Consider the following 24,000-nt stretch of genomic DNA (forward strand, 5'->3'; position numbering starts at 1 on the left):
CATGTGTATATATGTATATGTCTGTGTGTGTATATATATGTATACGTTGAGATGTATAGGTATGTATATGTGCGTATGTGGACGAGTATGTATATACATGTGTATGTGGGTGGGTTGGGCCATTCTTTCGTCTGTTTCCTTGCGCTACCTCGCTAACGCGGGAGACAGCGAAAGTATAATATATATACATATACATATATATATATATATATATATATATATATATATATATATATATATATATAAGGGAGCGGGGGGCTGGAAATCCTCCCCTCTCATTTTTTTTTTTTAAATTTTCCAAAAGAAGGAACAGAGAAGGGGGCCATGTGAGGATATTCCCTCAAAGGCCCAGTCCTCTGTTCTTAACGCTACCTCGCTAATGCGGGAAATGGCGAAAAGTATGAAAAAAAAATATACATATATATATATATTGGAAAGGATCACAATTTTGCGCGTGATCAAGTATATTCCTAAGAATCCACGGGGAAAATGAGACATGATAAGTTCCCAAGTGCACTTTCGTGTAATAATCACATCAGGGGAGACACAAGAGAGAAATATAAGTCAGTTGATATACAACGAAAAGATGTAGCTAGGACGCCATTTGGTAAACATACGATTGTCCAAGACAAACAACGAGCGTATCAAAAACTTATCATTTTATAAATTTTATCAACAATAAAGTTATCTAATTTGTATAGACCATCACTAATATTAAGATTATAATTCTTTGTGCATTTTACAATAGATGATTCAATGATATTTCTCGTGGTAATAGAGTAAGAGCATATAACTGAGATGGCATTACTCCAGTCAATAAATGATCATAGTTTTTAACGTGATTAACAAAGGCATTTGATTCTTCTCCCGTTCTTATACTGTATTTGTGCTGCTTGAGTCTAACAGAAAGATCCTTACCAGTCTGCCCAACATAAAACCACAATTTCTACACGGCACTTTATAGATGCACCCAGGAGAATTTTCTGGTTACTTCCTGGTCAAGATATTCTTTATATTATTGTTACTGAAAACATCATTTACATTAAAGGATTTAAGCAACATGGGAAGTAAAGTAAAACTAATATCAAATGGGAGAACTAAAAGATTCTTGGTGTCAATGGGAGGTTTAGGCTCAACTCTATAAAATGATTTCTTTGCTAACTTAAGGGATTTATCACTAAAAGATCTAGGGTATCTTAACTTAGATCCAGAAGAATATATCTTCTCAAACTCATCATCAATCTACTCTGGACTGCAAATACGTAATGCCCTAGGGAACATATATTGAAATGATGATTATTTAACTGACTGTTATATTTCTCTCGTGTGTCTCCCCTGATCATGTCATTATTACACGAAAGTGCACTTGGGAACTTATCGTGTTTCATTTTCCCCGTGGACTCATAGGAATATATATATATATTTTTTATTTTTTTTTTTATTATACTTTGTCGCTGTCTCCCGCGTTTGCGAGGTAGCGCAAGGAAACAGACGAAAGAAATGGCCCAACCCCCCCCCCCCATACACATGTATATACATACGTCCACACACGCAAATATACATACCTACACAGCTTTCCATGGTTTACCCCAGACGCTTCACATGCCTTGATTCAATCCACTGACAGCACGTCAACCCCGGTATACCACATCGATCCAATTCACTCTATTCCTTGCCCTCCTTTCACCCTCCTGCATGTTCAGGCCCCGATCACACAAAATCTTTTTCACTCCATCTTTCCACCTCCAATTTGGTCTCCCTCTTCTCCTCGTTCCCTCCACCTCCGACACATATATCCTCTTGGTCAATCTTTCCTCACTCATTCTCTCCATGTGCCCAAACCACTTCAAACCACCCTCTTCTGCTCTCTCAACCACGCTCTTTTTATTTCCACACATCTCTCTTACCCTTACGTTACTCACTCGATCAAACCACCTCACACCACACATTGTCCTCAAACATCTCATTTCCAGCACATCCATCCTCCTGCGCACAACTCTATCCATAGCCCACGCCTCGCAACCATACAACATTGTTGGAATCACTATTCCTTCAAACATACCCATTTTTGCTTTCCGAGATAATGTTCTCGACTTCCACACATTCTTCAAGGCTCCCAGAATTTTCGCCCCCTCCCCCACCCTATGATCCACTTCCGCTTCCATGGTTCCATCCGCTGCCAGATCCACTCCCAGATATCTAAAACACTTCACTTCCTCCAGTTTTTCTCCATTCAAAGTCACCTCCCAATTGACTTGACCCTCAACCCTACTGCACCTAATAACCTTGCTCTTATTCACATTTACTCCTAACTTTCTTCTTCCACACACTTTACCAAACTCAGTCACCAGCTTCTGCAGTTTCTCACATGAATCAGCCACCAGCGCTGTATCATCAGCGAACAACAACTGACTCACTTCCCAAGCTCTCTCATCCCCAACAGACTTCATACTTGCCCCTCTTTCCAAAACTCTTGCATTTACCTCCCTAACAACCCCATCCATAAACAAATTAAACAGGGAATACCTGGTTTAAAAAGCGCGATATACATAAGTATACTTATGTAAGTAGGAGAGATGGCCAGAGAGCGTTATTGGATTACGTGTTAATTGACAGGCGTGCGAAAGAGAGACTTTTGGATGTTAATGTGCTGAGAGGTGCAACTGGAGGGATGTCTGATCATTATCTTGTGGAGGCTAAGGTGAAGATTTGTATGGGTTTTCGGAAAAGAAGAGTGAATGTTGGGGTGAAGAGGGTGGTGAGAGTAAGTGAGCTTGGGAAGGAGACCTGTGTGAGGAAGTATCAGGAGAGACTGAGTACAGAATGGAAAAAGGTGAGAGCAATGGAAGTAAGGGGAGTGGGGGAGGAATGGGATGTATTTAGGGAATCAGTGATGGATTGCGCAAAAGATGCTTTTGGCATGAGAAGAGTGGGAGGTGGGTTGATTAGAAAGGGTAGTGAGTGGTGGGATGAAGAAGTAAGAGTATTAGTGAAAGAGAAGAGAGAGGCATTTGGACGATTTTTGCAGGGAAAAAATGCAATTGAGTGGGAGATGTATAAAAGAAAGAGACAGGAGGTCAAGAGAAAGGTGCAAGAGGTGAAAAAAAGGGCAAATGAGAGTTGGGGTGAGAGAGTATCATTAAATTTTAGGGAGAATAAAAAGATGTTCTGGAAGGAGGTAAATAAAGTGCGTAAGACAAGGGAGCAAATGGGAACTTCAGTGAAGGGCGCAAATGGGGAGGTGATAACAAGTAGTGGTGATGTGAGAAGGAGATGGAGTGAGTATTTTGAAGGTTTGTTGAATGTGTTTGATGATAGAGTGGCAGATATAGGGTGTTTTGGTCGAGGTGGTGTGCAAAGTGAGAGGGTTAGGGAAAATGATTTGGTAAACAGAGGTAGTGAAAGCTTTGCGGAAGATGAAAGCCGGCAAGGCAGCAGGTTTGGATGGTATTGCAGTGGAATTTATTAAAAAAGGGGGTGACTGTATTGTTGACTGGTTGGTAAGGTTATTTAATGTATGTATGACTCATGGTGAGGTGCTTGAGGATTGGCGGAATGCGTGCATAGTGCCATTGTACAAAGGCAAAGGGGATAAGAGTGAGTGCTCAAATTACAGAGGTATAAGTTTGTTGAGTATTCCTGGTAAATTATATGGGAGGGTATTGATTGAGAGGGTGAAGGCATGTACAGAGCATCAGATTGGGGAAGAGCAGTGTGGTTTCAGAAGTGGTAGAGGATGTGTGGATCAGGTGTTTGCTTTGAAGAATGTATGTGAGAAATACTTAGAAAAGCAAATGGATTTGTATGTAGCATTTATGGATCTGGAGAAGGCATATGATAGAGTTGATAGAGATGCTCTGTGGAAGGTATTAAGAATATATGGTGTGGGAGGAAAGTTGTTAGAAGCAGTGAAAAGTTTTTATCGAGGATGTAAGGCATGTGTACGTGTAGGAAGAGAGGAAAGTGATTGGTTCTCAGTGAATGTAGGTTTGCGGCAGGGGTGTGTGATATATATATATATATATATATATATATATATATATATATATATATATATATATATATATATATATATATATTTCTTTTTTTTTTGCTTTGTCGCTGTCTCCCGCGTTTGCGAGGTAGCGCAAGGAAACAGACGAAAGAAATGGCCCAACCCACCCCCATACACATGTATTTACATACGTCCACACACGCAAATATACATACCTACACAGCTTTCCATGGTTTACCCCAGACGCTTCACATGCCCTGATTCAATCCACTGACAGCACGTCAACCCACGGTATACCACATCGATCCAATTTACTCTATTCCTTGCCCTCCTTTCACCCTCCTGCATGTTCAGGCCCCGATCACACAAAATCTTTTTCACTCCATCTTTCCACCTCCAATTTGGTCTCCCACTTCTCCTCGTTCCCTCCACCTCCGACACATATATCCTCTTGGTCAATCTTTCCTCACTCATTCTCTCCATGTGCCCAAACCATTTCAAAACACCCTCTTCTGCTCTCTCAACCACGCTCTTTTTATTTCCACACATCTCTCTTACCCTTAAGTTACTTACTCAATCAAACCACCTCACACCACACAGTGTCCTCAAACATCTCATTTCCAGCACATCCATCCTCCTGCGCACAACTCTATCCATAGCCCACGACTCGCAACCATACAACATTGTTGGAACAACTATTCCTTCAAACATACCCATTTTTGCTTTCCGAGATAATGTTCTCGACTTCCACACATTCTTCAAGGCTCCCAGAATTTTCGCCCCCTCCCCCACCCTATGATCCACTTCCGCTTCCATGGTTCCATCCGCTGCCAGATCCATTCCCAGATATCTAAAACACTTTACTTCCTCCAGTTTTTCTCCATTCAAACTTATCTCCCAACTGACTTGACCCTCAACCCTACTGTACCTAATAACCTTGCTCTTATTCACATTTACTCTTAACTTTCTTCTTTCACACACTTTACCAAACTCAGTCACCAGCTTCTGCAGTTTCTCACATGAATCAGCCACCAGCGCTGTATCATCAGCGAACAACAACTGACTCACTTCCCAAGCTCTCTCATCCACAACAGACTTCATACTTGCCCCTCTTTCCAAAACTCTTGCATTCACCTCCCTAACAACCCCATCCATAAACAAATTAAACAACCATGGAGACATCATACACCCCTGCCGCAAACCTACATTCACTGAGAAGCAATCACTTTCCTCTCTTCCTACACGTACACATGTCTTACATCCTCGATAAAAACTTTTCACTGCTTCTAACAACTAGCCTCCCACACCATATATTCTTAATACCTTCCACAGAGCATCTCTATCAACTCTATCATATGCCTTCTCCAGATCCATAAATGCTACATACAAATCCATTTGCTTTTCTAAGTATTTCTCACATACATTCTTTAAAGCAAACACCTGATCCACACATCCTCTACCACTTCTGAAACCACACTCCTCTTCCCTAAGCTGATGCTCTGTACATGCCTTCACCCTCTCAATCAATACCCTCCCATATAATCTACCAGGAATACTCAACAAACTTATACCTCTGTAATTTGAGCACTCACCTTTGTCCCCTTTGCCTTTGTACAATGGAACTATGCAAGCATTCCGCCAATCCTCAGGCGCCTTACCATGAATCATACATACATTAAATAACCTTACCAACCAGTCAACAATACAGTCATCCCCCCCTTTTTATATATAAATTCCACTGCAATACCATCCAAACCCGCTGCCTTCCCGGCTTTCATCTTCCGCAAAGCTTTTATTACCTCTTCTCTATTTACCAAATCATTTTCCCTAACCCTCTCACATCGCACACCACCTCGACCAAAACACCCTATATCTGCCACTCTATCATCAAACACATTCAACAAAACTTCAAAATACTCACTCCACCTCATTCTCACACCACCACTACTTGTTATCACCTCCCCATTAGCCCCCTTCACTGAAGTTCCCATTTGTTCTCTTGTCTTACGCACTTTATTTATCTCCTTCCAAAACATCTTTTTATTCTCCCTAAAATTTAATGATACTCTCTCACCCCAACTCTCATTTGCCCTTTTTTTCACCTCTTGCACCTTTCTCTTGACCTCCTGTCTCTTTCTTTTATACATCTCCCACTCAATTGCATTTTTTCCCTGCAAAAATCGTCCAAATGCCTCTCTCTTCTCTTTCACTAATACTCTTACTTCTTCATCCCACCACTCACTGCGCTTTCTAATCTGCCCACCTCCCACTCTTCTCATGCCACAAGCATCTTTTGCGCAAGCCATCACTGCTTCCCTAAATGCATCCCATTCCTCCCCCACTCCCCTTACCTCCTTTGTTCTCACCTTTTTCCATTCTGTATTCAGTCTCTCCTGGTACTTCCTCACACAAGTCTCCTTCCCAAGCTCACTTACTCTCACCACTCTCTTCACCCCAACATTCTCTCTTCTTTTCTGAAAACCTCTACAAATCTTCACCTTCCTCTCCACAAGATAATGAACAGACATCCCTCCAGTTGCACCTCTCAGCACATTAACATCCAAAAGTCTCTGTTTTGCACGCCTATCAATTAACACGTAATCCAATAACGCTCTCTGGCCACCTCTCCTACTTACATATGTATACTTATGTATATCTCTCTTTTTAAACCAGGTATTCCCAATCACCAGTCCTTTTTCAGCACATAAATCTACAAGCTCTTCACCATTTCCATTTACAACACTGAACATTCCATGTATACCAATTATTCCCTCAACTGCCACATTACTCACCTTTGCATTCAAATCACCCATCACTATAACCCGATCTTGTGCATGAAAACCACTAACACGCTCATTCAGCTGCTCCCAAAACACTTGCCTCTCATGATGTTTCTTCTCATGCCCAGGTGCATATGCACCAATAATCACCTATCTCTCTCCATCAACATTCAGTTTTACCCATATGAATCTATGGTTTACTTTCTTACACTCTATCACATACTCCCACCATATATATATATATATATATATATATATATATATATATATATATATATATATATATATATATAAAATGTTAGGGCATTCATAGATAATTTTGGACACTGTCAGATTGTCTTCAAGAGTATTACTAGCAGTAAACACAAAGTTGTCAGATAAGTAAGCTTTGAGGTCTGAAATGAATGACTGATATTGGAACCTTGGCTGATATAGAGGTAGTTCATGTTCATCAGGTGCAGAACAGAGCCGTCACTCGCAATATTGAACACCATGGTGTCTCGCTACATGTACCTGTATCTTAGGTGTATTATGGTCGCTACAGTCTCGCTACATGTACCTGTATCTTAGGTGTATTATGGTCGCTACAGTCTCGCTACATGTACCTGTATCTTAGGTGTATTATGGTCGCTACAATATCACATTCTCTGGTATGGGTCTAATGTATTATGTATTCATGTGTCTTTAACCTTAAATTATAACTGTAGTAAATCCTACAGCAGCTACTGTGTCTGGCCAGATGTGTGCAGGGGTGTTGCGAGAGCTACTTGGAGTCAGAGATAATTACAGCATGAGACTGGAACTGTACCATTTATCTCAGTGGTATACGACCACCGTAAAATGTTGTGTGGGTAAAACTGAACCAAATGATAAGTTTATGTTGGTCAGAGTGAGTGTTGTAGACTGGCACTATAATGATGGTCCATCTTAACGTCTTGTCACAGGATGCGTCAGTGTAGGTGGGCAGTGTATGGCCAGGAGGAACCTGTGGCCACTGAATACATAACTATTGTAGATAGATAGTTTGAGAGAGAGAGAGAGAGAGAGAGAGAGAGAGAGAGAGAGAGAGAGAGAGAGAGAGAGAGAGAGAGAGAGAGAGAGAGAGAGAGAGAATGTCTTCCATAAAGCCAGGGTGGCCGCGTATTGAGTGGAGTCTCACACCTTCTTCCCCCTGAACACCTGTACCCTCCCTCCCTCCCTCCCTGGTCGCCAACCATTCATCACAGCCTTGATGAAGACCCCAGCCGACCGCACATCGACCACAACCACGCTCCTCCGACACCTCGCCATACCTAACACACACACACACACACACACACACACACACACATATATATATATATATATATATATATATATATATATATATATATATATATATATATATTTCTTTTTTTTCATACTATTCGCCATTTCCCGCGATAGCGAGGTAGCGTTAAGAACAGAGGACTGGGCCTTTGAGGGAATATCCTCACCTGGCCCCCTTCACTGTTCCTTCTTTTGGAAAATTAAAAAAAAACGAGAGGGGAGGATTTCCAGCCCCCCGCTCCCTTCCCTTTTAGTCGCCTTCTACGACACGCAGGGAATACGTGGGAAGTATTCTTTCTCCCCTATCCCCTTTCTCCCCTATATATATATATATATATATATATATATATATATATATATATATATATATATATTATCCCTGGGGATAATTGTTGACTGGTTGGTAAGGATATTTAATGTATGTATGATTCATGGTGAGGTGCCTGAGGATTGGCGGAATGCGTGCATAGTGCCATTGTACAAAGGCAAAGGGGATAAGAGTGAGTGCTCAAATTACAGAGGTATAAGTTTGTTGAGTATTCCTGGGGAATCATATGGGAGGGTATTGATTGAGAGGGCGAAGGCATGTACAGAGCATCAGATTGGGGAAGAGCAGTGTGGTTTCAGAAGTGGTAGAGGATGTGTGGATCAGGTGTTTGCTTTGAAGAATGTATGTGAGAAATACTTAGAAAAGCAAATGGATTTGTATGTAGCATTTATGGATCTGGAGAAGGCACATGATAGAGTTGATAGAGATGCTCTGTGGAAGGTATTAAGAATATATGGTGTGGGAGGCAAGTTGTTAGAAGCAGTGAAAAGTTTTTATCGAGGATGTAAGGCATGTGTACGTGTAGGAAGAGAGGAAAGTGATTGCTTCTCAGTGAATGTAGGTTTGCGGCAGGGGTGTGTGATGTCTCCATGGTTGTTTAATTTGTTTATGGATGGGGTTGTTAGGGAGGTGAATGCAAGAGTTTTGGAAAGAGGGGCAAGTATGAAGTCTGTTGTGGATGAGAGAGCTTGGGAAGTGAGTCAGTTGTTGTTCGCTGATGATACAGCGCTGGTGGCTGATTCATGTGAGAAACTGCAGAAGCTGGTGACTGAGTTTGGTAAAGTGTGTGAAAGAAGAAAGTTAAGAGTAAATGTGAATAAGAGCAAGGTTATTAGGTACAATAGGGTTGAGGGTCAAGTCAACTGGGAGGTAAGTTTGAATGGAGAAAAACTGGAGGAAGTGAAGTGTTTTAGATATCTGGGAGTGGATCTGGCAGCGGATGGAACCATGGAAGCGGAAGTGAATCATAGGGTGGGGGAGGTGGCGAAAATCCTGGGAGCCTTGAAGAATGTGTGGAAGTCGAGAACATTATCTCGGAAAGCAAAAATGGGTATGTTTGAAGGAATAGTGGTTCCAACAATGTTGTATGGTTGCGAGGCGTGGGCTATGGATAGAGTTGTGCGCAGGAGGGTGGATGTGCTGGAAATGAGATGTTTGAGGACAATGTGTGGTGTGAGGTGGTTTGATCGAGTAAGTAATGTAAGGGTAAGAGAGATGTGTGGAAATAAAAAGAGCGTGGTTGAGAAAGCAGATGAGGGTGTTTTGAAATGGCTTGGGCACATGGAGAGAATGAGTGAGGAAAGATTGACCAAGAGGATATATGTGTCGGAGGTGGAGGGAACGAGGAGAAGTGGGAGACCAAATTGGATGTGGAAAGATGGAGTGAAAAAGATTTTGAGTGATCGGGGCCTGAACATGCAAGAGGGTGAAAGGCGGGCAAGGAATAGAGTGAATTGGATCGATGTGGTATACCAGGGTTGTCATGCTGTCAATGGATTGAATCAGGGCATGTGAAGCGTCTGGGGTAAACAATGGAAAGCTGTGTGGGGCCTGGATGTGGAAAGGGAGCTGTGGTTTCGGGCATTATTGCATGACAGCTAGAGACTGAGTGTGAACGAATGAGGCCTTTGTTGTCTTTTCCTAGCGCTACCCCGCACACATGAGGGGGGAGGGGGATGGTATTCCATGTGTGGCGAGGTGGCGATGGGAATCAATAAAGGCAGACAATGTGAATTGTGTGCATGGGTATATATGTATGTGTCTGTGTGTGTATATATATGTGTACATTGAGATGTATAGGTATGTATATTTGCGTGTGTGGACGTGTGTGTATATACATGTGTATGGGGGTGGGTTGGGCCATTTCTTTCGTCTGTTTCCTTGCGCTACCTCGCACACGCGGGAGACAGCGACAAAGCAAAATAAATAAATAAATAAATATATTACCCCTGGGGATAGGGGAGAAAGAATACCTCCGTATTCCCTGCGTGTCGTAGAAGGAGACTAAAAGGGGAGGGAGCGGGGGGCTGGAAATCCTCCCTTCTCGTTTTTTTTTTTTTAATTTTCTAAAAGAAGGAACAGAGAAGGGGGCCAGGTGAGAATATTCCCTCAAAGGCCTAGTCCTCTTTTCTTAACGCTACCTCGCTAATGCGGGAAATGGCGAATAGTATATATATATATATATATATATATATATATATATATATATATATATATACAAAACACTTAACCGCCGTTTCCTGCGTTAGCGAGGTAGGGCAAGGACACAGACGAGAAATAGCCCAACCCACCCTCATACACATGTATATACATAAACGCCCATACATGCACATATACATACATATACATTTCAACGTATACATATATATACATACACAGACAAATACATATATACACATGTACATATCCACACTTGCTGCCTTCATCCATTCCCTTCGCCACCCCGCCATACACGAAATAGCATCCCCTCCCCTCCGGCGAGGCAGCGCCAGGAACACACAAAAAAGGGCCACATTCGTTCACACTCAGTCTCTAGCTGTCATGTGTAATACACCGAAACCACAGCCCCCTTTCCACATCCAGGCCCCAAAAAGTTTCCATGGTTTACCCTAGACGCGTCACATGCCCTGGTTCAATCCATGGACAGCACGTCGACCCCGGTATACCACATCGTTCCAATTCACTCTATTCCTTGCATACCTTTCACCCTCCTGTATGTTCAGGCCCTAATCACTCAAAATTTTTTCCACTCCATCCTTCCACCTCGAATGTGGTCTCCCACTTCTCCTTGTTCCCTCCACCTCTGATGCATATATCTACTTTGTCAATCTTTCCTTACTCATTCTCTCCATGTGCCCAAACCATTTCAATACACCCTCTTCTGCTCTCTCAACCACACTCTTTTTATTACCACACATCTCTCTTACCCTTACATTACTTACTCGATCAAACCACCTCACACCACATATTGTCCTCAAACATCTCATATCTGTTCGCTGTGGAGCTGGGGTAGTTTGCTGTACTTATTGTATCTTCTTCAATGTTACAGCATCGTTAATTCGATAAATAATAATTCTTAGGGGATAGAATATGAAATTTCGTTAACATTTGAATGAATTACAAAATATAAAATACAGAAATTGCTTGTGCTGTGCTCATATGTGGCATGTGTGTTGTGGTGGAGACATGTGGCGTGTGTGTTGTGGTGGAGACATGTGGCGTGTGTGTTGTGGTGGAGACATGTGGCGTGTGTGTTGTGGTGGTGACACGTGGCGCGTGTGTTGTGGTGGTGACATGTGCCCTACCATTACTTACCACTAACTACCGTTACTTACCACTACCTACCATTACTTATCACTACCTACCATTACTTACCACTAACTACCGTTACTTACCACTGCTTGTCTGGATATTATACGAGTTCATAATTGCTCATTTTCTGTCGTTACTTTATTTCCCACTTAGTTTAATCTACAAATTTGAATATCTTACATCTGAACCCATTATCAATGTCGCCGACATATATATATAGGGAAAATGATTTGGTAAACAGAGAAGAGGTAGTAAAAGCTTTGCGGAAGATGCAAGCCGGCAAGGCAGCAGGTTTGGATGGTATTGCAGTGGAATATATTAAAAAAGGGGGTGACTGTATTGTTGACTGGTTCGTAAGGTTATCTAATGTATGTATGATTCATGGTGAGGTGCCTGAGGATTGGCGGAATGCTTGCATAGTGCCATTGTAAAAAGGCAAAGGGGATAAGAGTGAGTGCCCAAATTACACAGGTACACGTTTGTTGAGTATTCCTGGTAAATTATATGGGAAGGTATTGATTGAGAGGGTGAAGGCACGTACAGAGCATCAGATTAGGGGAGAGCAGTGTGGTTTCAGAAGTGGTGGAGGATGTGTGGATCAGGTGTTTCCTTTGAAGAATGTATGTGAGAAATACTTAGAAAAGCAAATGGATTTGTATGTAGCATTTATGGATCTGGAGAAGGCATATGATAGAGTTGATAGAGATGCTCTGTGGAAGGTATTAAGAATATATGGTGTGGGAGGCAAGTTGTTAGAAGCAGTGAAAAGCTTTTATCGAGGATGTAAGGCATGTGTACATGTAGGAAGAGAGGAAAGTGATTGGTTCTCAGTGAATGTAGGTTTGCGGCAGGAGTGTGTGAAGTCTCCATGGTTGTTTAATTTGTTTATGGATGGAGTTGTTAGGGAGGTGAATGCAAGAGTTTTGGAAAGAGGGGCAAGTATACAGTCTGTTGTGGATGAGAGAGCTTGGGAAGTGAGTCAGTTGTTGTTCGCTGATGATACAGCGCTGGTGGCTGATTCATGTGAGAAACTGCAGAAGCTGGTGACTGAGTTTGGTAAAGTGTGTGAAAGAAGAAAGTTGAGAGTAAATGTGAATAAGAGCAAGGTTATTAGGTACAATAGGGTTGAGGGTCAAGTCAGTTAGGAGGTAAGTTTGAATGGAGAAAAACTGGAGGAAGTGATGAGGTTTAGATATCTGGGAGTGGATTTGGCAGCGGATGGAACCATGGAAGCGGAAGTGAATCATAGGATGGAGGAGGGGGCAAAAATTCTGGGAGCCTTGAAGAATATTTGGAAGTCGAGAACATTGTCTCGGAAAGCAAAATTGGGTATGTTTGATGGAATAGTGGTTCCAACAATGTTGTATGGTTGCGAGGCGTGGGCTATGGATAGAGTTGTGCGCAGGAGGGTGGATGTGCTGGAAATGAGATGTTTGAGGACAATATGTGGTGTGAGGTGGTTTGATCGAGTAAGTAATGTAAGGGTAAGAGAGATGTGTGGAAATAAAAAGAGTGTGGTTGAGAGAGCAGAAGAGGGTGTTTTGGAAATGGTTTGATCACATGGAAAGAATGAGTGAAGAAAGATTGACCAAGAGGATATATGTGTCAGAGGTGGAAGGAACGAGGAGAAGTGGGAGACCAAATTGGAGGTGGAAAGATGGAGTGAAAAAGATTTTGTGTGATCGGGGCCTGAACATGCAGGAGGGTGAAAGGAGGGCAAGGAATAGAGTGAATTGGATCGATGTGGTATACCGGGGTTGACGTGCTGTCAGTGGATTGAATCAGGGCATGTGAAGCGTCTGGGGTAAACCTTGGAAAGCTGTGTAGGTATGTATATTTGCGTGTGTGGACGTATGTATATACATGTGTATGGGGGTGGGTTGGGCCATTTCTTTCGTCTGTTTCCTTGCGCTACCTCGCAAACGCGGGAGACAGCGACAAAGCAAAAAAAAGAAAATATATATATATATATATATATATATATATATATATATATATATATATATATATATATATATATATATATATGAGAAACTGACCCGGTCCTAAGACTGACCCTTGTGGTGTTACGTCTGAACCTTGATTCTATATCACAACTCTTCGTTTACTACCATTTATCCAGTTTCCAATTCACCGCAGTACAACCCCATCTATGACATGTGACGTCTTTTGCTGGGAATTTTCAATGTCAAACTTTATCGAAAATTTTTTTTAAAACTGAAATAGATGACATCATCTACTTGACTTGCATGATGCGTTTTCACTATGAAACACGTGTCACACGTGAACGAAGTCGTTAGTGAACTATGCTGAGACTTGTTGATCAAGTGGCTGTCCTCAAGGTACATCATCAGAGGTTAAGATGACCCGAGAAAACTTCCAGTCAGGAATGTTTCACAGATTCAGAATATCGGTGATGCAACAGACGTGTCCAAATCTCTGTAATTTAGTTTGTATCAAGTGACGTAATGGGAGGAGTTGTAAAGTGATCAACCAACTCACTTTTACCTTCTTGCACAACTCTAGGGCAAGACGTACGTGGGTCAGCCAATGTATCTATGATCATCATCTTCGATGGTGTATGTCAGTATGTCGCACGATGTCCACCTCTCCTGCATCACTAGTTAAGACGAATAATAATAATAATAATAATAATAATAATAATAATAATAATAATAATAATAACAATAATATTAATAATAACAATAATAATCTTCGCCATGAATTCCTTGTGTTGAACGAAGCCATTGGTTTGCGTGACCAAGTGACCGGGTAATGACTCTGGCTTCTAACATAACTGTCAAATTGTTAAGAATTTCTTGTGCTAGTGTGAGGAGTATACAGCTCCTACTGAGGCTTACTTTGACATGTACGATGTCTTCTTTCTCAGAGCAAATTCACATAACTACATCAAGCTGTTTACTGTTCTCTCCCAGTTTTTGATGTGTTGTTTTCTGTGGCAAGAGACAATGCTTTACTCCACAACTCCACGATTTTGGCTCAGTTCTGTAAAATGATCACCTGCCCCGTGGCACACAAGTGCCTCCTCCTACACTGTCTTACTGAAGCTTTGCCAAGTTATGTCCACTGTTAAAAGTAACGAGATCATCAAAATTTGAAAGTTTTTATCAAAATATGGTATTTCTCACGACTTTCGAGTTGAAAAGTCCCACATGCTCAGTTGGTGGTGATCACTCATAGCAGAGTCTACATTATGACACGATCCTGATGTGTAGGCAGAACTCCGTAAGTCTGATATGTTCAAATCCCAAGATGGATTCTCAAGGATATGTATGAGGACGCTATCAGGCAAGGTTGGGTAGAGCCCACACTCGCTCTCACTAAGAAGGGATCCTCCCCTGGTAGGCTACATCTTCCGGTACAGTCATCACTGCTAACTGAATGATGTATGCTGACCAAACAAATCTTAAAGTTCTGCAACACTGGAGTCCATGCCATTAACACCTACTACGTGGGAGAGGAGATTCTCTACACCAGGGGGAAGGGGGCCCATACATCAGTAGGTGGGGAGCCGTTGGTAGACTCAGATTGGGAGTGCCGCCGCCACCGTTCCTGACCACCATGATGCAGGTCATTAATCCTCCATAAGGACAGGTCCAGCTGGTTAATATCATAATCTCACTAACTCAAGGTAGGGGAATTCCCGAGCCCTTTCCATCATCCATAGAACCTTACCATAAATCGCGCTACATTATACATCATCATCACCGGTCAAACACGTACGAGCCATCATAATGGACACCTGATATCCAGCGTCAATAATCTATTTGTATCACTTGTCTACATTTCCTGGTATCCAGACTGGTCACGTGGGAACCTGCAGCTCCAAAATGTAGGACTGGAAGCTGCGGGCACACACAGTGGAGGACTGGAAAATGTGGGTGCACACGATAGAAGGCTGGCAGCCGTGAGTAGACACAGTGGAGGGTTGGAAAATGTATGAAAAATATGCCTCAGTAGTAGTGTGGGTAGAGACGGAAGCCACTCACCCTGCCCTCCACGACAGCAACCACGGGTGAGAATCTGGTGGAATCTTCGGGGGGTCTTTATCCCCACAGCCAGGGCTGGGCCCAGGCTGCTGTATCCAGGCTGCTGGCTGCTTGGTCGACCAAGCTGTTGGAAGCCGCAACCCTCGGGCCACATAGCCCCCACAGCCTGGCTGGTCTGGTACACCTTGTAGGTACTTGTCCAGTGCACTCTTGAACTTCTCTACTGTGCATCCCAAGCTGTTTCTGATGGTAGATGGCAAGGTGTCTTGGGCCCCGCATGTTTAAGGTGTTCTCTCTTTGTGTGCATATGGCACCTTTGGATCTCAGAGGTGTATTTCACAAAGTCTTCCATGCCTGTCGTGCCAGGAGGAGGTTATTTACCTATGTAAGTTGAGAACCATACCTTCTAGGATCACCCAGGTATACATGATGATATACCTTTCCCGTCTACGTTCCAGCCAGTATAGCCTCAGAGACTTCAACCGTTCCCAGTAATTCAATATGGGATGTGAAAGATCTTTGAACACTTTCGACAATTCGACAGTTTCACTAGCCTTGTATGGTGGTGATAGACAACAATAAAATCAAATTAATGAGAGAACTAGCGCCTTGAATATTTATATTTTCATTAATTGTTTTTCTTCCCTTGTCTTGAAGGTCCTCAGGATCCAGCCTGCCATCCTTCTGCATGAGACAACCGTTGTTTTGTCGTGTTTGCTGAAGGTTAGGTCGTTAGACATTATTACTCTGGGTTCTTTCACATTATTCACCTGGTTTATGATGGCGTCTGTGTCTGTCTGGTATTCTGTATTGTTTTAGATATCTTTACTTTCCCCATTCGAAAGGAAGTAAAATATCTCCATGGAAAAGCATGCTGTTCTCGATTGTTCAAATGAAGACTTGGTTTTTCTCTTCGTAGCCTTTCAGCATCCTTCATTGACGTATTACCTACAACGGATGATATGAAACTGTGACATGTGTTTGTGTCAATGTCAGATATAAGAAGGAGGAACAGGAGGTGTGCAAGTACAGTTACTTGGGGAGTGAACTTTTACCGTGGAGGCACAGGAGATGACATGGTTTACACCTATGTGTTGCGATCTGTGACAACGTTGAAATGTTGTATATCCATCTCCCAATTCTTTCGGTTATTGCCATCTTTCGCATTAAGTGTGCTATGACATCATGGTCATATTGGTCAAATGTTTTTACAAAGTCTGTGTAAATCAGGGGAACATTTTGTTTGTTTTCCAGATCTTCCACAATGCTATCACAATGATGAAGCAACTGAGAGAGGCAAGATCTTCCCTCCCTCCCTTCCTTCCTGACACCATGTTGTCCTGGGTTAGTTTCATTGTTTACTGCCATAAATTCCGTCAGCTGGCCTCTTAGGACTCTCTCCAGGATGTTAATGATGTGCCATGTTAATGGTGTCAGTCGACAGAGTTCTGGGATTGTTTTGCTTCCATCTTTGTAGAGTGGGACGATGTGGGTCAGTTTCAGACTTTCGTGAATGATGTCATAATCTAAAGTTGTTCTCCAGAGGATATTTAGTGCTTGTGCTGGAGATTTCCTTTATGAAGACTGACTTCCACGAGTTTGGACCTGTGGCTGAGTGCATAGGCGTGTTCTCAATGTTCCTCTCAAAATTGTGTGTTGAGGTGGTGATATCTGCTATGTATACACTTGGAGCATTACTGTTGAAGAAGAAGTCAGCTCGTCTTCCTCGTTCTAACTCAGACCTTTTGTACTTTTTTGTGGCTGGTGTATGTCTGTTGCATGTTTGGAGGACCAAAGTGGTCATGTCATTACACATTCCTCCTCTGTGATGATACTCGACAGGAATTCCCATTGTTGCAGATATCTGTGTGATCACATCTTTCTACTTTATCCGTTTAATATTAAAACTAAAGCCCTGAAAACACCTCCATTGTTAAGTGTTCTGACTAGCAGGTTTAACCTCCAAATTGTTTTGCTTCAGTTGTGATCAGAGTAGAGGGCGTTTGAGATGATAATGTTACATATTAAGACGATGTTATCCGTCAACATTAAGTCTACGATGTTATGTCCTCTGGCTGGTTTGTTATTGTTGACTGAACGATAATTTTCCACACAGTCTGAGTAACTTTCTTTTTTCTTCAGTTGCTCGTCCGATGCTTCGAGTGTCAGCAGTCTGAGTTACAGTGTTTCGTCTCCATCTAATGTGTGGTAAGTTGAAGTCTCCTAAGACAAATACATTTGGGTCTGGGTTTATGAAGAGGTCAAGGCATGCTTCTGTGTTTATTATCTGTTCCGTAAGTTCTTGAGTCATTGCATCTGGTGGTCTATAGGTTAATACAATGACCAGGTTTGGGTTTTCAGCTTTGACAGCGAATACTTCTAATGAGCAGTTCAGTTGTTATAAGAATATATATCATATACAGTCCAACTCCTTCACATGATCTGGTCCTGTTGCAGGTTTAAGTCTGGGATCCACACCTCTGCTCATGAAGTCTTACGTACGTGTTTCAGGTCAATATACTACATCTGACCAATCTAACAAGCCACTTATAAATGGGATTCAGTTTCAAGTGTGTGAAGTAAATCATTGTATGTATGTACACCATGAGTCGGATTCGAACCTCGAATTGGGCGTCCGATCACCTCGGCCACACAAAGTTTAAAAGACATGGACACTGGTTACCCAGTGTTTTGTCGCTATGTCACAACCTCAACTTGAACCCAGGGTTCGAATCCGAAGCATAGTGTGCATACATCTGTCTGTCTATCGACAAATTTCTGTGTGTTGACATGGATAAAGAATGTTACACGGGCTATCTGCCTGTTGCTCTGGGGTTAATACGCTCTGGTCTGCTGAGTTTGGCAGTGTGCTCAAAGTTAGCTCCTCACAGTAGAGGAGAGACGCTAGTGTTCGTCTCCTTCTCCGGCAGGTTGAGGAGAGACGCTAGTGTTCGTCTCCTTCTCCGGCAGGTTGAGGAGAGACGCTAGTGTTCGTCTCCTTCTCCGGCAGGTTGAGGAGAGACGCTAGTGTTCGTCTCCTTCTCCGGCAGGTTGAGGAGAGACGCTAGTGTTCGTCTCCTTCTCCGGTAGGTTGAGGAGGGAGGCTTGTGTTCGTCTCCTCCTCCGGCAGGTCAACCATCTCCACAACTTTCCCAGCTCAGACCCCAATGGACCGTTCAGGACCCCACTCCAACACTTAGCACATCACTACTAAACTTCCGTTCACATTCCTCGCTACTGTGTGTAAACAAGTCAATCCACCTACATGGTGTGACCCGCCCACCACCCACTTGGTCATGTGGGGAGGAACAAGAACGGGGAGGGCAGCAGGCTCTCCCCTGGGGAGCCAATGGCCGTAATCTGTCTAAAAGCTTGGAAGGTCAACAACACAGACGACTGGAGGGAGAGCCAACTACACTAACGTATTTATTGATGTAGTTATTGATGTATTCATTGATGTAGTTATTGATGTATTCATTGATGTAGTTATTGATGTATTCATTGATGTAGTTATTGATGTTTTCATTGATGTAGTTATTGATGTATTCATTGATGTAGTTATTGATGTATTCATTGATGTAGTTATTGATGTATTCATTGATGTAGTTATTGATGTATTCATTGATGTAGTTATTGATGTATTATTGATGTAGTTATTGATGTATTCATTGATGTAGTTATTGATGTATTCATTGATGTAGTTATTGATGTATTCATTGATGTAGTTATTGATATAGTTATTGATGTATTCACTGAGGCAGCTAATGATGTAGTTATTGATGGCTATTGATGTATTCATTAATGTAATTTTTAATGTAGTTATTGAAGCAGTTATTGATGTATTTATTGATGAAGTTGTTGATGTATTCATTGATGCAGCTAATGATGTAGTTATTGATGGCTATTGATGTATTCATTAATGTAATTTTTAATGTAGTTATTGAAGCAGTTATTGATGTATTCATTGATGAAGTTGTTGATGTATTCATTGATTCAGCTAATGATGTAGTTATTGATGGCTATTGATGTATTCATTAATGTAATTTTTAATGTAGTTATTGAAGCAGTTATTGATGTATTTATTGATGAAGTTGTTGATGTATTCATTGATGTAGTTGTTGATGTATTTATTGATGTATTCATTGATGTAGTTATTGATGCATTTTTGATGCAGTTATTCATGTAGCTATTGATGTATTCATTGATATAGTTATTGATGTAGCTATTGATGTAGTTATTGATGCATTTTTGATGTAGTTATTGAAATACTCACTGATGTATTTATTGATGTAGTTATTGATGTATTTATTAATGTATTATTGCATAACTGATTCTTAGGTCCAGGCCCCAGAGAGAGTGAGGTGGGGCAACTATTAGCTTGGAGGGTTAGGTACGAAGGATGGGAGGTTAGGTTGGCAACACAGTAACAAGAGACAATCAATAATAAACTGAAATAGGAACATTATCATCACCTACACCCACCCCACCTCCCACCCACGCACCCTTACTGAATCCTAAAACATCGCCACCACCACTACCCCCATTACCACTACCCACACTACCACTACCCCCACCACCACTACCCTACCACCACAACCCCCACTACTATTACCAACACTACTACTACCAACACTACTACTACCAACACTACTACTACCAACACTACTACTACCCACACTACCACTGCCCCCACTACCACTATCCACACTACCAATAATCGCACCCTACTACCTCTACCAACACAACTACTACCCACACTACCCCCACAACCACTACCTCCACCACCACTACCCAGACTACTACTACCTTCACTACCACTCTCCCCACCACCACTACGACCACTACCTCTAGCACCACTACCCCCACTACCACTACCCACGCTACCACTACCTCCACCACCGTTACCCACACTACCAATACACACACTACCACTACCCCCTCTACTACTACAAACACTACCACTATCCACACTACCACTACCCTACCTGCACTATCACTACCCCTACTGCCACTACCCGCACTATCCTACTAATACCGCCACCACCACTACCCACACTACCACTACCCCCACTACCACTACATCCAACATCACAACCCCTACCACCACTAACTCCATCACCACTACCCCCATTACCACTACCCGTACTCCAACTATCCACACTATCACTATCTACACCACCACTACCCACACTACCACTACCCCATCACCACTATCAACGCTACCACTAACTCGACTACCACTTCTCGACTACCAATATCCCCACCACCACTACCCACACTATCACTACCCTCACTACCACTACTTACACCACCACTACCTACATCACCACTACCTATACCACCACTACCCACACTACCACTACCTCCACTACCACTACGTACACCACCTCTACCAACACCACCACTACCCTCACTAGCACTACTCACACTACCACTATCCACACCGCCTTCCATACCACCATCACCAACACCTCCCTCACTACCACGTTCCCTACCACCACCATCACCACCTTCCGTACCATCATCACCACCCACACCACCTCCCTGTCACCATCACTACCACCTCCCCTACCACCATCACCACCTCCCCTACCACCATACCACCCACAACATCCCCCTAGAACCATCACGACCCACACCACTTCCCCTACCACGACCAGCCACAACACCTCCCCTACCACCATCACCACCCACATCACCTACCCTATCACCACCACCATCATCACCTACAACACCGTCCTACCACCATCACCACCCACAACACCTCCCTACCACAACCATCACCACCCACAACACCTCCCCTACCACCATCACCACGGCGTAAATCATCCTATTTAATCCTAACATATAATCTCCTCTCCCCTTCACTGGTAAGTAAACAGTGGCAGTAATCCCCCTTATTCCCGGGCCGCCAGTCCCCCTCGTGAGGGAAATGGGGGGAGAGCCCGGGATGGAGAGGCTCACCCCACCCCCTTGGGTGCTGGCTTGGAGGTAGGGAGGCTCATCATCCCCCCCCCCCCCCCTGGGGTACTGGCCAGGGGATAGGGAGGCTCATTCCCTTGGGGTGCTGGCACAGGGATGGTGAGGTTCACCCCCTGGGGTGCTGACCTGGCTTGACCATATAAAAAGGCAGCCGTTGTTTCGTTCTCAAAATATGGTATCATGGATCCTGCAGACTTTCGAGACCAAGGAAGCAAGGTCATCCATGACAGTGAGGCAGCAATGCTCTCACCAGGACTGTTCTGTACTAACATCCCTGAGATGGGCCAGTGACGAATCAGAAAGGGATCAGGGATCTCTCAAGTACCACATGTACGTAGTAAAACAACTGAACTACCGGAAACTATTGAAATTGCCGAGGTTGTGGTGCCCTGGGAGCAGAGGGTCAGGTATATGATCATGTAGTACGTGGTTGCATGTCGGCACAACAACCATGCAAGACGCAACAGCATCAGAGGGGGACGAGATGCACCATCCCTGAGTGGCCGGCCGAGACCAGTTACCAATTTGTGTAGACCCAGGAGGAAGAGTGTGGCGTCCGCCGCACTCGGGAACGTTAACAAGGTCCAGGACCCGTCACATATGAAGGGAACTGTAGGCCTGTTGAACACATGTAACGAAATTGCAGAATAAAAAGTGATAACGACGGTAACATAGGTACGGTAACATAGGTACGGTAACATAGGTAACACTGGAGGTAACATGAGTAACATATAAAGAGTTACATGACGTGGGTCTCCTGCCTGCCCCTTCCAGCAGCTTGGTCGGCCAACCAGCAGCCTGAGCCCAGCCTGGACTGCGGTGGAAACAGACTCCCGAAGACAACCCCATCTACCACGCCCACACATCCATCCACCACGCCCACACACCCATCCACCACGCCCACACACCCATCCATAACGCCCACACACCCATCCATAACGCCCACACATCCATCCACCACGCCCACACATCCATCCACCACGCCCACACACCCATCCATAACGCCCACACATCCATCCACCACGCCCACACACCCATCCATCACGTCCACACAACTGCCTGTCCACACACCAGCCACGTCCACACACCAGCTAGGCCCCCTTCCTTCCCGCTAGACACACACACACACACACACACAACAGTTCATTATGCTGCGTTTACGTATGTCTTGTGTTGTTTGAATCATTATTTGTTTGTGTCTTTTTTGTTATTGCGAGTTGTTATTGTGCTGTTTAAGGGTAGTTAGTGTATGTTTGTCTCATGGGAATATTGTTAGTGTGTTGGTTATGAGATGATGAATTGTTTGCTCTGTTTGTTTGTTGCTTACATGGTACTTGTCGGTATCATGTTCTCGTTTGTGACTTTTGTGTTTTTCCTCTTGTGCTAGTGTTGGTTATAGTTTGTGTTCATCTTGTTCTAGTGTTGGTTATAGTTTGTCTTCGTCTTGTTCTAGTGTTGGTTATAGTTTATCTTCGTCTTGTTCTAGTGTTGGTTATAGTTTATCTTCGTCTTGTTCTAGTGTTGGTTATAGTTTATCTTCGTCTTGTTCTAGTGTTGGTTATAGTTTGTGTTCATCTTGTTCTAGTGTTGGTTATAGTTTGTCTTCGTCTTGTTCTAGTGTTGGTTATAGTTTGTGTTCATCTTGTTCTAGTGTTCGTTATAGTTTGTCTTCGTCTTGTTCTAGTGTTGGTTATAGTTTGTGTTCATCTTGTTCTAGTGTTGGTTATAGTTTGTCTTCGTCTTGTTCTAGTGTTGGTTATAGTTTGTCTTCGTCTTGTTCTAGTGTTGGTTATAGTTTGTGTTCATCTTGTTCTAGTGTTGGTTATAGTTTGTCTTCGTCTTGTTCTAGTGTTGGTTATAGTTTGTGTTCATCTTGTTCTAGTGTTGGTTATAGTTTGTGTTCATCTTGTTCTAGTGTTGGTTATAGTTTGTGTTCGTCTTGTTTGCCCCTTGCTTATGTTTACTATCAAAATGTTTTGTTTTCGTTGTGTTATGAGTTCTAACCTGTTCATGTGGGACGTGGGTTGTGCAGTGTGCCCACGCTGTACGCTGGCTGGATAAAAATTCTAATATCATAAGATTACAACACCAGGTAAAGGGTTAGTTTCTTGACACTTACCCGCCTGACGTGGTCCGTGTCACGGACGGGGATTCCCCTCCTGTCCGCCCGTGAACCATCGCTCCCAACACTGCAAGAGACGGAAACATTGACGGTTAGATACGGGTCAGACAGACCAGACTGAAGGAGGGGGTAGGGGAAATTGGGAGGGGACAGGTCGGAGGGGA

General features: G+C 43.1%; 1 long non-coding RNA gene across 1 annotated transcript in view; it reads right to left on the reverse strand.

The window, feature by feature from the left end:
• LOC139759979 (uncharacterized) overlaps positions 1-24,000 on the reverse strand; it is a 246,397-nt gene that overhangs the window by 131,887 nt on the left and 90,510 nt on the right. Inside the window, exon 3 of the long non-coding RNA XR_011715190.1 lies at positions 23,834-23,903. This is a non-coding gene — a long non-coding RNA (uncharacterized lncRNA). The remainder of the gene's footprint in view (positions 1-23,833; positions 23,904-24,000) is intronic.

This window comes from Panulirus ornatus, chromosome 3 (assembly GCF_036320965.1).
Source record: "Panulirus ornatus isolate Po-2019 chromosome 3, ASM3632096v1, whole genome shotgun sequence".
Classification (NCBI taxonomy): domain Eukaryota; kingdom Metazoa; phylum Arthropoda; class Malacostraca; order Decapoda; family Palinuridae; genus Panulirus; species Panulirus ornatus.